The following is an 11,293-nucleotide window of genomic DNA, read 5'->3' as shown; positions in this document are numbered from 1 at the left end:
ACAGGGGACTGTTTGAAAAGGTGGACAAGGGGGATAATATGTCAACTTTTTAAACCATTTATCTGTTTACATCAATGGGTAAAATAAATAGTTGATGAAAAATTAAAAATTGCATGTGTGTACTTATGATGCATAATTATGCAAAAACATACAGTATGAGGGCTTGCAGGTTGATATATCACTTAATTTTTTCAGCTCTCAGCCTACATTTTAATGAACAGATAAACGATGCATCTCTGATCAGTTTACAGTTAATATGTGACAGTAACATGGATCTGATGCTACTTAAGGTTACATTAAAGAGGAAATAAAAGTAAAAAGCAGCATGAGCACGTCAGAGTCTCTCCTTCTATCAGATCATTTCCTCTGTTCACACTGATGAATCTGTTCCTCCTCTGACCCAGATAGAAACATCACAGCTCCACTCCTCATCCTCTTCAGTCTGGATCGTCAGCGCAGAGCCCGGAGCAGCGAGCCGAGGACTTAAAGAGTAAATGGGAGGTTAGCAGGACGAACATGATGATAATGAAGATGATGTATATAAATATAAACACAGCCATACATTCACACTGTGCCTGCAGCGACTATCAGATCTATAATACTGTCTGATCTCTGAGCCAATGATCCATGTATTCCTCAACAACGCTGAGAGAGAAACGCCTCGGGGGAGGAAGAGAGCGGGGGAGGAAGACGAGGGGGGGAGGGGGGGTAGAGGCTGGAAACAGGCTTTGTGTGCGAGCTGAGAGCTGTCGGTTCAAATCCCAGAGAAGGAAAAAAGATCAGAGCAGGGAGGAGAGTGAGTGAAAGAACCAAGAGGCTGCCGACGAGCTGCTGAGCCGAGCAGCTGCCTGAGAGAAGCGGAAAACAGACTGTGACTACAGACGATAAATCACATGAAATACATCAAATCTAAATATAACTCACCTTCTTTAAAATCCAGTCATTAATGTCATTGATTCAAACTATTGACGGTGTAAAATCCAGGAGTTAAATTTTTATATTCCTGCAAACAAATCATCAATGTGTGTCCTTTAATTTCCCTCACTATTGAATTTACTAAAGAGTTTCCTACTTAAGTTACAATTATGTAAATGAGGCTGTAGAATTAAGTACTTTATGCTTTCAATTCTCATATTTGTGCTGTAAAATTTGAAAAACAAACTCACTTATCATTTGTACTCCTGTTTTTAATGAACTCACTAGTCATTCCCTTCAACCCTGAATTCATACTCTGCAGTTATTGTAAATTTTAAATTAATATCCCGGGCTGTTATTGACTCCCGTCGATGAAATGACCCACCTGCCTTCATTTGGGACAGGCGTAAAAACAAGACGACGCCCTTTAACTATTTTTAGATAAAACTCATGAACAGCAAAGACGTTAAAAATAATTTACATCAGAAAGAAAATGAAAGTGTGTGCAAAATAAGGATGTCGATAAACAAATCACTAAATTGATCTTTCTTTGTGAGTCAGCCCATCCAACCTGCTGCTTTGTTAGGGGGGAGGGAAACACCTTTGTTAATATATTTTTTGATCCCCAAACTAATCATCACTTGAAGCACAGAGGCCTCTTATTGAGAGTCACTTTTATTTGTCTGAACGTGCAGCAACACCAGGGTCCAGTTTTTCAAAAAGTTTCATCTGGATCAAAATTATCCAGATTTTTTAGTCCCTCTTTTTTTGCTATCCCTGATAAAAGTGATCTTGTAGATTGTGTCCTGGTTTTTCAAAGGCTTTTCAGATAGGATCATTCTGATCTAGATACTAAAAAATCAGGATTACAGAATCTAGATTTGTCAGTCTTTGAATAGGCCAAGAGGCGAGAGTCAAGATGAACTATCAGGATCTGGTGAGGAAAGAAACTGACTCCCTTTAACTGTTTCTAAACTCATGAACAGCAAAGATGGAACGGGTAATAAAATGTCAAATTTACACCAGAAATAAAAACGAACTGTGTACATCATTAGGAGATCGATAATAAACAGAAGGTTAAATCATTAATTTGATCGTGCTTTGTAAGACAGCTCATCTCTGCCACACTGCTGCTCTGCGGGGGAGAGAAACCACTTCAACGTCTAACTCCATCTCTAAAGACAGCAGCAGAGTGGTCCCTCCCTCCCCGTCCCTCCTGTCGCTCGCTGAGGTTTAGATTTCCTTCGTTTTTATCAGATCATCGTGGAGGAGACTCTGAGAGGCCGTGCTCATATCTGAGGATTCACACACATAGAAACACACACACACATACACACACACACACACACACACACACACACACACACATTTGAATCTCCAGCTGATCTTTGTACACATACCAGCATCTTTCTGTCTTTCTTGGAGAGATGTAGAAGTTTCATCTTTTTGTATTCTAATTTTTTGTACGTCTCATTGCATTTAAAGAGACACACACACCAAAACAGAGCGTTCTGAGAGAGCTGGTTTATACAGGGTCTCAAACCTCCTCTGGTGCTTGATTCATGTTATATTTTGACCAAAGCACAGCACGGATGTTTCATTTAGACCACAGGGGACTGTTTGAAAAGGTGCAGAAGGAGGATAATATGTCCCCTTTAAAATGTAAGCTCTACAATAACTTAATTATTTATTCACTAAAACTGCATCATTTGTGCTCAAGAAATATCGTCTGTGGAGGTTAAGTTATGCAGGGAAGCAGGAACATAAAATTTTAGTTTCACAATCACCGACTGATTCATGCAGTGGAAACGATGAGTGCACACAGACCAGTAAATACAGAGAGTGTTAAATTGCCTAATTTGTGTGCACTTAAGAGATTTTGTGAACACTTAGAATTAATGGTCCTGAATAAATTCATCATCTGATGCATCTTTAATATGTTTTCAGCTGGTTCTGTTCTGAATGGATGTAAAAGCATGGAGGGGAAAATGAGAGAGAGAGAGACAGCGAGAGGGTGGAGGAGAGACTCCATGCTGCTGTTTGAGTTTCACGAGATGCGATGACTATTTTGTTTTTCTGTCGGATGCATGTGCATGTGTGAAAACAGCTCTAGTGACTGAAGTGGGCGGTCCTTATGTGGTGTTGGGAAAATGAGAGAAATGTACATTTTTGGGAGGGACGAGTGTGTTACAGCTGTGTTTTCATAACCCTAAATCCTGTTTCACTTCTTCTCCCTCGCTTAAATCGGTGTTGGCTAACAGTCCAGTTGCCAAAATCAGAGTTGAATAAGACAATTTTCTGCACACCAAGAAGAATTGCAAGTCTTGATTTTTGGTCTCTCTTCACCCTGAGTTTCTCCTTGCAGACAGCAAACAGTCTGATTGAAAATGAGCATCCCTGGCCTTCAAACTCCTGAAGTATGTGGAGCTCATTTATTAGTTTGGTCTCTAAAATCCCTCCCTAAACTATCTGCTCCGATCATCACCGTGCGCTCTGCGTTACGTCAGGAGGACAAACTGAGTATCTGACGGGTGCTGGGGTCCAGAGAGTGTCTTCAGAGTGTATTCATCGTCTCAGTAAACAGAAACCTCTCATTGTGTGTCCATGTTTCTGTCACCGTGACGCACGGCCGGGTGGAGAAACATGTGACATCACTCCTCTGGGCTTAAAGGGCGTTTCTGTGACATACCGTAACCATAACGACAGGGTTTCACCTCTTCTATGTATACGTGTGTGTGTGTGTGAGTGTGAGTGTGTGTCTGTGTGTGTGTGTGTGTGTGTGTGTGTGTGTGTGAGTGTGAGTGTGTGTCTGTGTGTGTGTGTGTGTGTGTGTGTGTGTGTGTGTGTGTGTGTGTGTGCGTGTGTGTGTGTGTGTGTGAGGTGTGTGAGGTGTGTGCTGCTGGTTTGAGTCACGTCTGACAGTTTAATTCCCGTCTGATGTCATGAGAAGTCTGAGTGTAAGAAAACAGGCTGCAGAGTCCGACTGTAACACAACAACACAACAAACTGAACAACTACTGCAGGGATGTTGTCATCTTTTTTCCAGAGGACGGATTGTCGAATTGTATCATCATTTATTTAGAATAAAAAACGGGTCTGAGTAAATCTTCTCTTAAGAGTCTTACGACCACACCAAACATTTCATCCTTCAAATACTAAAACGACAACGTCCTTTTTGAAGGTTTGAGTTTGTTGTTTTGGTCGTTGCCATCTTGGTTTTTTCCCCGAGCCTATTCCTGGTTAATCACACAGTTTTTATCTTACTGCTTCCACACTCGCACAAAACTGGTGAGAAACTCTGGAGGTAGCATGGACGTTTATTTAACTGAACAAAGTCTCAAAAGATACAACAAGAACATCATCAGGAATAAAAATGGAATTAGTTTGTCTATCTTTTTAAGGTGTGATGAAAATACTGAAAGAGAGAGAGAGAGAGAGAGAGAGCCATGTGGCTAATAATAATCTGAAGGTACAGACACGTGTAGCAAATCAACACTAAATATGTATGTCAACAACACACACACACACATGCACACACACAAATAAACACACACATAAACACACACACACACACACACACATAAACACACACACACACACACACACATAAACACACACACACATCTGTGTCAGTCAGTCACTTGTTTGGGATTTGTCAGATTTAATTCGTAAACGTTAATCTGCTTCAAACAGAAAGTTTTGCAGGAAGTACAGGTGAGCTGTCTCATTCCTCTTTAAGTCCCAACCAATCAGAAGCCTCCTTAGATCCAGTTCCTTTTATCAGCTCCAGCCAAGCTACTGGGAGTAGAACTGGAGTGTTCATCGAGTGTCCACTAGAGGCTGGTTCCTAAAAACACAAGAAGTCACATACACACCCCATTAAAAAAAAAGCTGTTTTTACAGCAGACATTAACATGTTTACAGCCTGGTGCAAAGATAAAACAGGTCTGATTAGCTCATGTCTCGATCAACACACACTGTACGGGGGGTGAATTTTTTAATAACTCATCCGTTTTGATTTCATGAAGGCGTGTAGCTGATCAGATTGACAGGTGGGCGCGCTGTAACGGTTAGATTGACTGAAAAGTTAGGTTGAGACAAAATTTCCGAAACGGCGGCCGCCACGCCATCGATGGGACTCCAGCGCCCCCTGCAGGAACAGATGGGTGACATCACTCAGGCTTCGTCCATCAGTTGGGAGAGCTGCTCGCCTCTTGACCTGAAGGTCGGGGGTTCGATCCCCAGCTCCTGCAGCTACATGTCCGATGTGTCCTCGGGCAAGACACTTAACGCCACGTTGCTCCCGCTGCTTCATCGGCGGCTTGTGATTGTGTATGAATGGATGAGTTAATACCGATGGACTCTTTACTCAGCAGCCTCTACCATCAGTGTGTGAATGTGTAGGTGTGACCTGCGGTGTAAAAGTGCTTTGAGTAGTCAGCAGACGCTATACAAGCTCAAGTCCATGTACCATACTGCCAGTCTATGGTTATTCTCCTTAGAGCCCAGTGTTGGTGGTACAAGGCTGGATAAACAAGGTTCACATGTTAAACACACAACAGAAACATGATCAGATAAATGTTCTCTGTAGTATCAGTCCTCTCTCTGACTATCAGCTCTGTGTCGTCTCTCTCTCCTCCTGCACATTTATTGACGTGATTTTGTTGATGTGACCTCATTAATAACGATGATGAGCAGACAGTCGGGTTTGGGCTTTTGGCCTGAAGTTTTTTTTTTAAATATCATTTTCAACCTTGACTGACTTCAGTCTGCGCGTCCCCATGATGACTTTTGACAACCAGAAAGAAACAAACTGAGCATAAAAACACTTTGATGCTCTTATTTTCACAACCAAGGCAGAGAAACACACATGGACATTTGATTTAAAAAATCTAAGAATATAGGGAATACATTGAGACAAAAGAGTATTAAAGGGGTGGAATGCAGACGGGAAATGTATTTAAAGATGTGAGTTAAAGGTTCAAGAAGTTGTCAGACATCATTAACCATAAGAACAACTTGACAGAAAAACAAAAATGAAGTTATTTTTTATCAGAACTCTGAATGTAGGACACTCCTGCTAACAATGAAAGCTGCTGATTCTGACTCTGACCTCCAGTTTGAAGATGAAACAACACGAGGCGTTAGTATTTTTAGACGAGCTGCGACCACGACTCTGGATGAAATTAGTTTATGGCTCTGTGAACGTGCACCCCCCCCTCACACACACACACACACACACACACACACAAACACGCAGAGGCAGCCCTGCACCGCTGGCCTCGTCCTGAGCGTCGCTCTGATCAGATGTGATCAGTTTCCGCTCAGCTTGCTCTCTCTCAGCGTGAACACAAAGAGGCAGCAGCATAAATTTCCTCGCCGTGCTTTTTTTTCTTTCTGTAATTTCATGCAGCAGAGCAGCTGCAGGGCCTTTCTCCTCCAACATCCGTCAGTCCGCCCCGTCTGTCTGACCGTGCTTCAGTCCAGGCTGAGCAGGTCACAAGATGAACGTCAAGAAGTTTATCCAAAGAGAGGTAGAACTAACTCGCCCTGACATTAAACTGAAACAAATAGCTGCATATGAATAACACGATGACACTGACATTTAAACGCTCTGTTCACCTTCTAAAGACTTCTTTAACTTCTGTTTGTTTACCAAACAAGTCCAACACCATGACATGACTGATCGATTGCAGAGTGTTTCATAACCATGTCTGAGTTATCCTTTTCTACAATTCACTTAGCAGACGCTTTTATCCAAAGCGACGTACATCAGAGAGGAAGTACAACACAGTAAGGATCTAGAGAGGAGGAAACAACGTCAGGAAGTGCAAACGAACAGCTCTAAGACACACAGGTGCTGACAGGAAGTGACCAGAGGCAGAGCACAACATGGACAGCTGTTCTTGAGAGTTCTAATCAGCATCAACACTATTGTAATTATCATCATTATCAATATCATCATCATCATCATTAAGGTCGTAGGTGTTCATAAAGAGCTGGGTCTTCAGCTTTTTCTTAAAAGTGCAGAGGGACTCTGCAGATCGAATGGAGTTCGGTAGTTCGTTTCACCACCGGGGGGCGACAGAGGAGAAGAGTCTGGTTAGCGACTTAGGGCGCACTCACACTAGGCAAAGTTGTCCTCTACCGTGCTGAAGCATGATTGTCCCCCCTCCCCATTCCCCTGCTGAGTCCTGACGGGACTGATTTAGTTTGTAGAAAAGTTGTGGTCTTGGCGTTGTGCTGCTGCAGACGCAGTGTTTTGTTGGCGTACAGAAACCATGATGTTACCTGGATCTCATGTTGCGTTTTTAAGGGTTTTTGTTTTCTGTCTCTCATTTGTCTGAGCTTCTTTAAAATCAATCCTGTTTACACAAACGCTGGAGCAGCTCATAGTTTACCCCTGTTCTCTACAATCTTGTGTTCCTCTTCATTGATTCTGTGTTTCTGTCAGCACTGAGCCTGAACTCTTTCTTTGAAGACACTCTCACAGAGCTGAAGCTGCTGCTCGTTAATAACCGCTGGTAACCAAAGAGCTTGTGCAGCCTGAAGTAACTACAGCAGGGAGTCACTCCTGTGATCCACCGCGACCACCTCTCTGTCACTACTTATTAATATGACGCTTCGTTTAGATTTAGAATTACATATGGCAGCAACATTTCACCAGAACAGACATATCATCAAGAAGGAGATTTCATGGTTATGGAGGACAGGGGCGTTTTTTTTAGGACATTTTACACATTTAATTCTGACCTCGGGCCGTATGGTGGTGCAGTGGTTAGCGCTGTCACCTCACAGGGAGGAGGTTCCTGGTTCAAATCCGTGTCTGACAGGAGCCTCTCTGTGTGGAGTTTGCATGTTCTCCCTGTGTATGTGTGGGTTCTCTCCGGGTACTCCGGCTTCCTCCCACAGTCCAAACACATGCTCGTTAGGTTAACTGCTGACTCTGAATTGTCCGTAGGTGTGAATGTGAGTGTGGCTGGTTGTCTGTCTCTATATGTCAGTGCTGTGATTGACAGGTGAACAGTTCAGCTCGCCTAATGGCAGCTGGGATCGGCTCCAGCCCCCCCTCGACCCTGAATGGGAAAAAGCGGTATGGAAAAATGGATGGATAGAATTCTGACCTTTGTTTCTTAACATAAATCTACTTTATATTTGTTTATTTTGTATGTTTGAATCATTGAATATGGATTTTAGGCAAGTACCGCGTCTTTTTTCAATGATATATCACATGTCATGATTTATATCACGTTTGCTAATTCCAGAGTGGTCTTTTATCAATTTGTTTTTGGCTCTTATAACGCCTTGTTGTCCGTCCGTCTTCTGAGTATAAATAAAGTTTGCTCATATTGAGTATTGTTAAAGAAGCACAGATGACTTGAAGAGCCTGCTGCTGTGAGGAAGTTTGACATAAGTTCAAGGCTGTAAGAAAAAATCTCCTGGTGTTGGTATGTTTTGCTTGTTTTTTTTCAGTCTTTGCCATCATTGTCTCTTCTCCTCGTCTTTAGTCCTCCCTCTTCTTCTCTTGACTCTCATAGTATTCAAAGTGTAGCACTCTCTCTCTTCTTCTTTCTCTCTCTCCTCGCAGTTCGGGCCCGTGGCAGTCCGAGGCTCCTGGATCCGGCCCTGTTGTTCCTGGTTAGTGATCCCTCTTTTCCTCTGCTGGTTTCCTTGAGGCTGCTGCTGGTTTGCTGTCTTGCTGCAGGGCTCCTCCGTGGTCCTCCTGGTGTCCCCGCCGCCGCCTCACTCTCTGTCTCCCCCTCACAGGTTTTTTTTCCTTCTTACAGCCGGTGTTTGTCTTCTCGGCCGTGTGGATTTATTTAGTGTCTGCAGATTGATCACACTGGTTTGTATTTAACCTACTTAGGCAGAGAGCGACTCGCTAAGCTGAGCCCCCTGCAGGATTTAACATTTCCAACTGTCAGGACGAATTAACCGGCACTAATACCACTTTCATCCCTCGCTGCGTTCTTCAGCCGAGTGACTCACGGCTCTGTGGCGCCGAGCGGGACGACGTGGAGCGTCTCTGAGAGTGATTCTTTCAAACATCCACCATGATCAGAGTCTGATCTGCTCCCAGGGCTCCGAGAAGAAGAAAAAAAAGAATCAGGCTTCAGTTTCAGACGATCATTAACCTGAAGAGCTTTCATTAGAAGTCTCTTTGTGACTTTTTATAGTTTAACAATCCATCATTTAAAGACGTTAAAGAGAAAACATCAACAAGTCCGAGCGTTATCTCATGCAGACGATATCAACAACTGCATGCTCGAGATATGATGTCAGTCCAAAGTATTCACTCCTAATCAGGAAAATAACATATTGGATTTGTTGCAGATAAAAAAAACTGCTCACGAAGATTCTTTGTTGCTGCATTTTGGATCCATGCAAAATGTTTCTTGCATGTGCAGTAAAGAGGATCCTTCTTTAGTCCCTTCTTCAAATGCATCAAATGAAAGTTTGTGGAGACGAGTAGATCTCAGCCCTGTGAGGACATGTAAGGTTACCACGTAAGGTTGGCCCTTGGCAAACATTCATTTTGGGGCCCCTCCAACCAGCGTTCATCTCCAGTCTTTCTGCCAGTGTCTAGACGCTCGCTCTTCATTCTCCTTCAGTGACAAACTTTGGTTTTTCACAGGAATGATGCGACGCTAAGCAGGGCAACGACTTTGAGTGCAGTCAGATGCAGGGGCCCAGTTAGGGAGGTTTCCTACTGTCATTGCGAAAATTGCACATTTTGAGCCACTGCTATGATCAAAGTTTGGAAGGCCTCGGGAGGGGGGGGGGGGGGGGGGGGGGGGCGGGGTTGCCTGCAGTTGCCTGCTTTGCCGGTTGACAAGAAGCAACTCTGAAGGTTACAAAGTTCTTCACAAAAATACAGAAATGTTTGTTGTTCACACTCGTACAAAAGCTCTGAAAACATTCAGGGTAAGCAGCATGTGTGAACGCAAACACCAAAATTATTCACCCCGACTTTAGCCAGAATATTTCCTGCCAGCCCTCTTGTTCATTTTCCATGTGAAGTTGGGATGAGCTGATGTGAGAACGCAGCAGGAAATGTTCAAGAAAATTCACTGCGAGCGAGCGGGAGGGGAAGGTGACGTTTAAATCCTGCGACCCATCACCACAGACTGTCTGCACTCAACCGCCCGCTATGATCTCTTTGCACGTATGACACAGCTGCATTTTGTTTTCTGTTCTCCAGTATGTTCTTCTCCACTCTTAAGTTCATGTTGTGATTCTGTTGTACTAAATGTAGCATTGATTTGAAGGCAAACATTCTCATTATGACGTCGTAAAGCGGACTCTGTTGCTTCATCGGCCACTTCAGCGTCGTTCTGTCTTCATCATGATCTGCCTCCTTAGACCCCCACCCAGGGACAGGGATACTCTCCCGCTGTGAGGTTCATGTGTGAACAAGCAACTCAGGAGGTTTTCAAGAAATTTAGAAATTTTCAGAAGTGCATATGTGAAAACAGCTCAAGATTCAAAAGGAAAGTAGATGAAAGCAGAAGTTCAGGAGGAGTTTAGTTTAGCTCAAAGAATAAAAAAAACTGCACCACAAGCCTCCTCTAAAGGTTTGCATTCTACATCAGCATTAAGATGTAAATAAAACCGATTGAATTCAGTAATAATGTGAAGCCAACTCCACAACACAGTCATCAGATTGATGTGGAATGAAAGGATGTTTTCATTTAAATGTCTAAAAAGGCTTTTTGTCGTTAAATATGTATGAGGACAGAATGAAAGGAGTGGACGAGGAGGATTTTTTTTGTCTTTTTGCATCTTTAATCAGAGTCAAATCTCAAAAATCGTCCGTCTGATTCTTCGTCTGTCTCTTCCTCTGGCTCGACTGGTTTCACTGGTTTTCTGTGTTTCAGGATTAAAAGGTTAAAATAACTTTTCCCCCCCGAGACATGCAGAGGAGGAAACATCCAGATTAACAAACAAAATTAAACATAATAAGCACACACACACGTACACACACACTTTATTTTTTTTACCAAACTGTATAAATTTAAATAAGCTCTCCTCTCTCTCTTCCAGATCCAAGAAGAAAAAAAAACACCTCCATGAATTAAAGATGAGCGTGAAGAGGATTAATTATAGCGCAGTAAAACCTGTAGCTAATGTGCTGCGTTCAGACCGACACTAATGCTAATGACAGACACACCAACGAGGAGCTACACACACCAGGAGCGGCACTTTACTTTCAGGTTTTTACTGCAGAGATGTTCTTGAAGTTTTTATTCCTGACTGACCTCACCACCTTCAGTACAGTCATCTAACATGTTTCATGATTACACCATCATTGTCTTCATATCTCTTACAAATATTACAAAATGAAAACCTCGTTTGAATCTTTAAATCGCTCTTTGAA

This window comes from Labrus mixtus, chromosome 17, assembly GCF_963584025.1.
Source record: "Labrus mixtus chromosome 17, fLabMix1.1, whole genome shotgun sequence".
Classification (NCBI taxonomy): Eukaryota; Metazoa; Chordata; class Actinopteri; order Labriformes; family Labridae; genus Labrus; species Labrus mixtus.
This window is presented reverse-complemented; position numbering follows the sequence as displayed.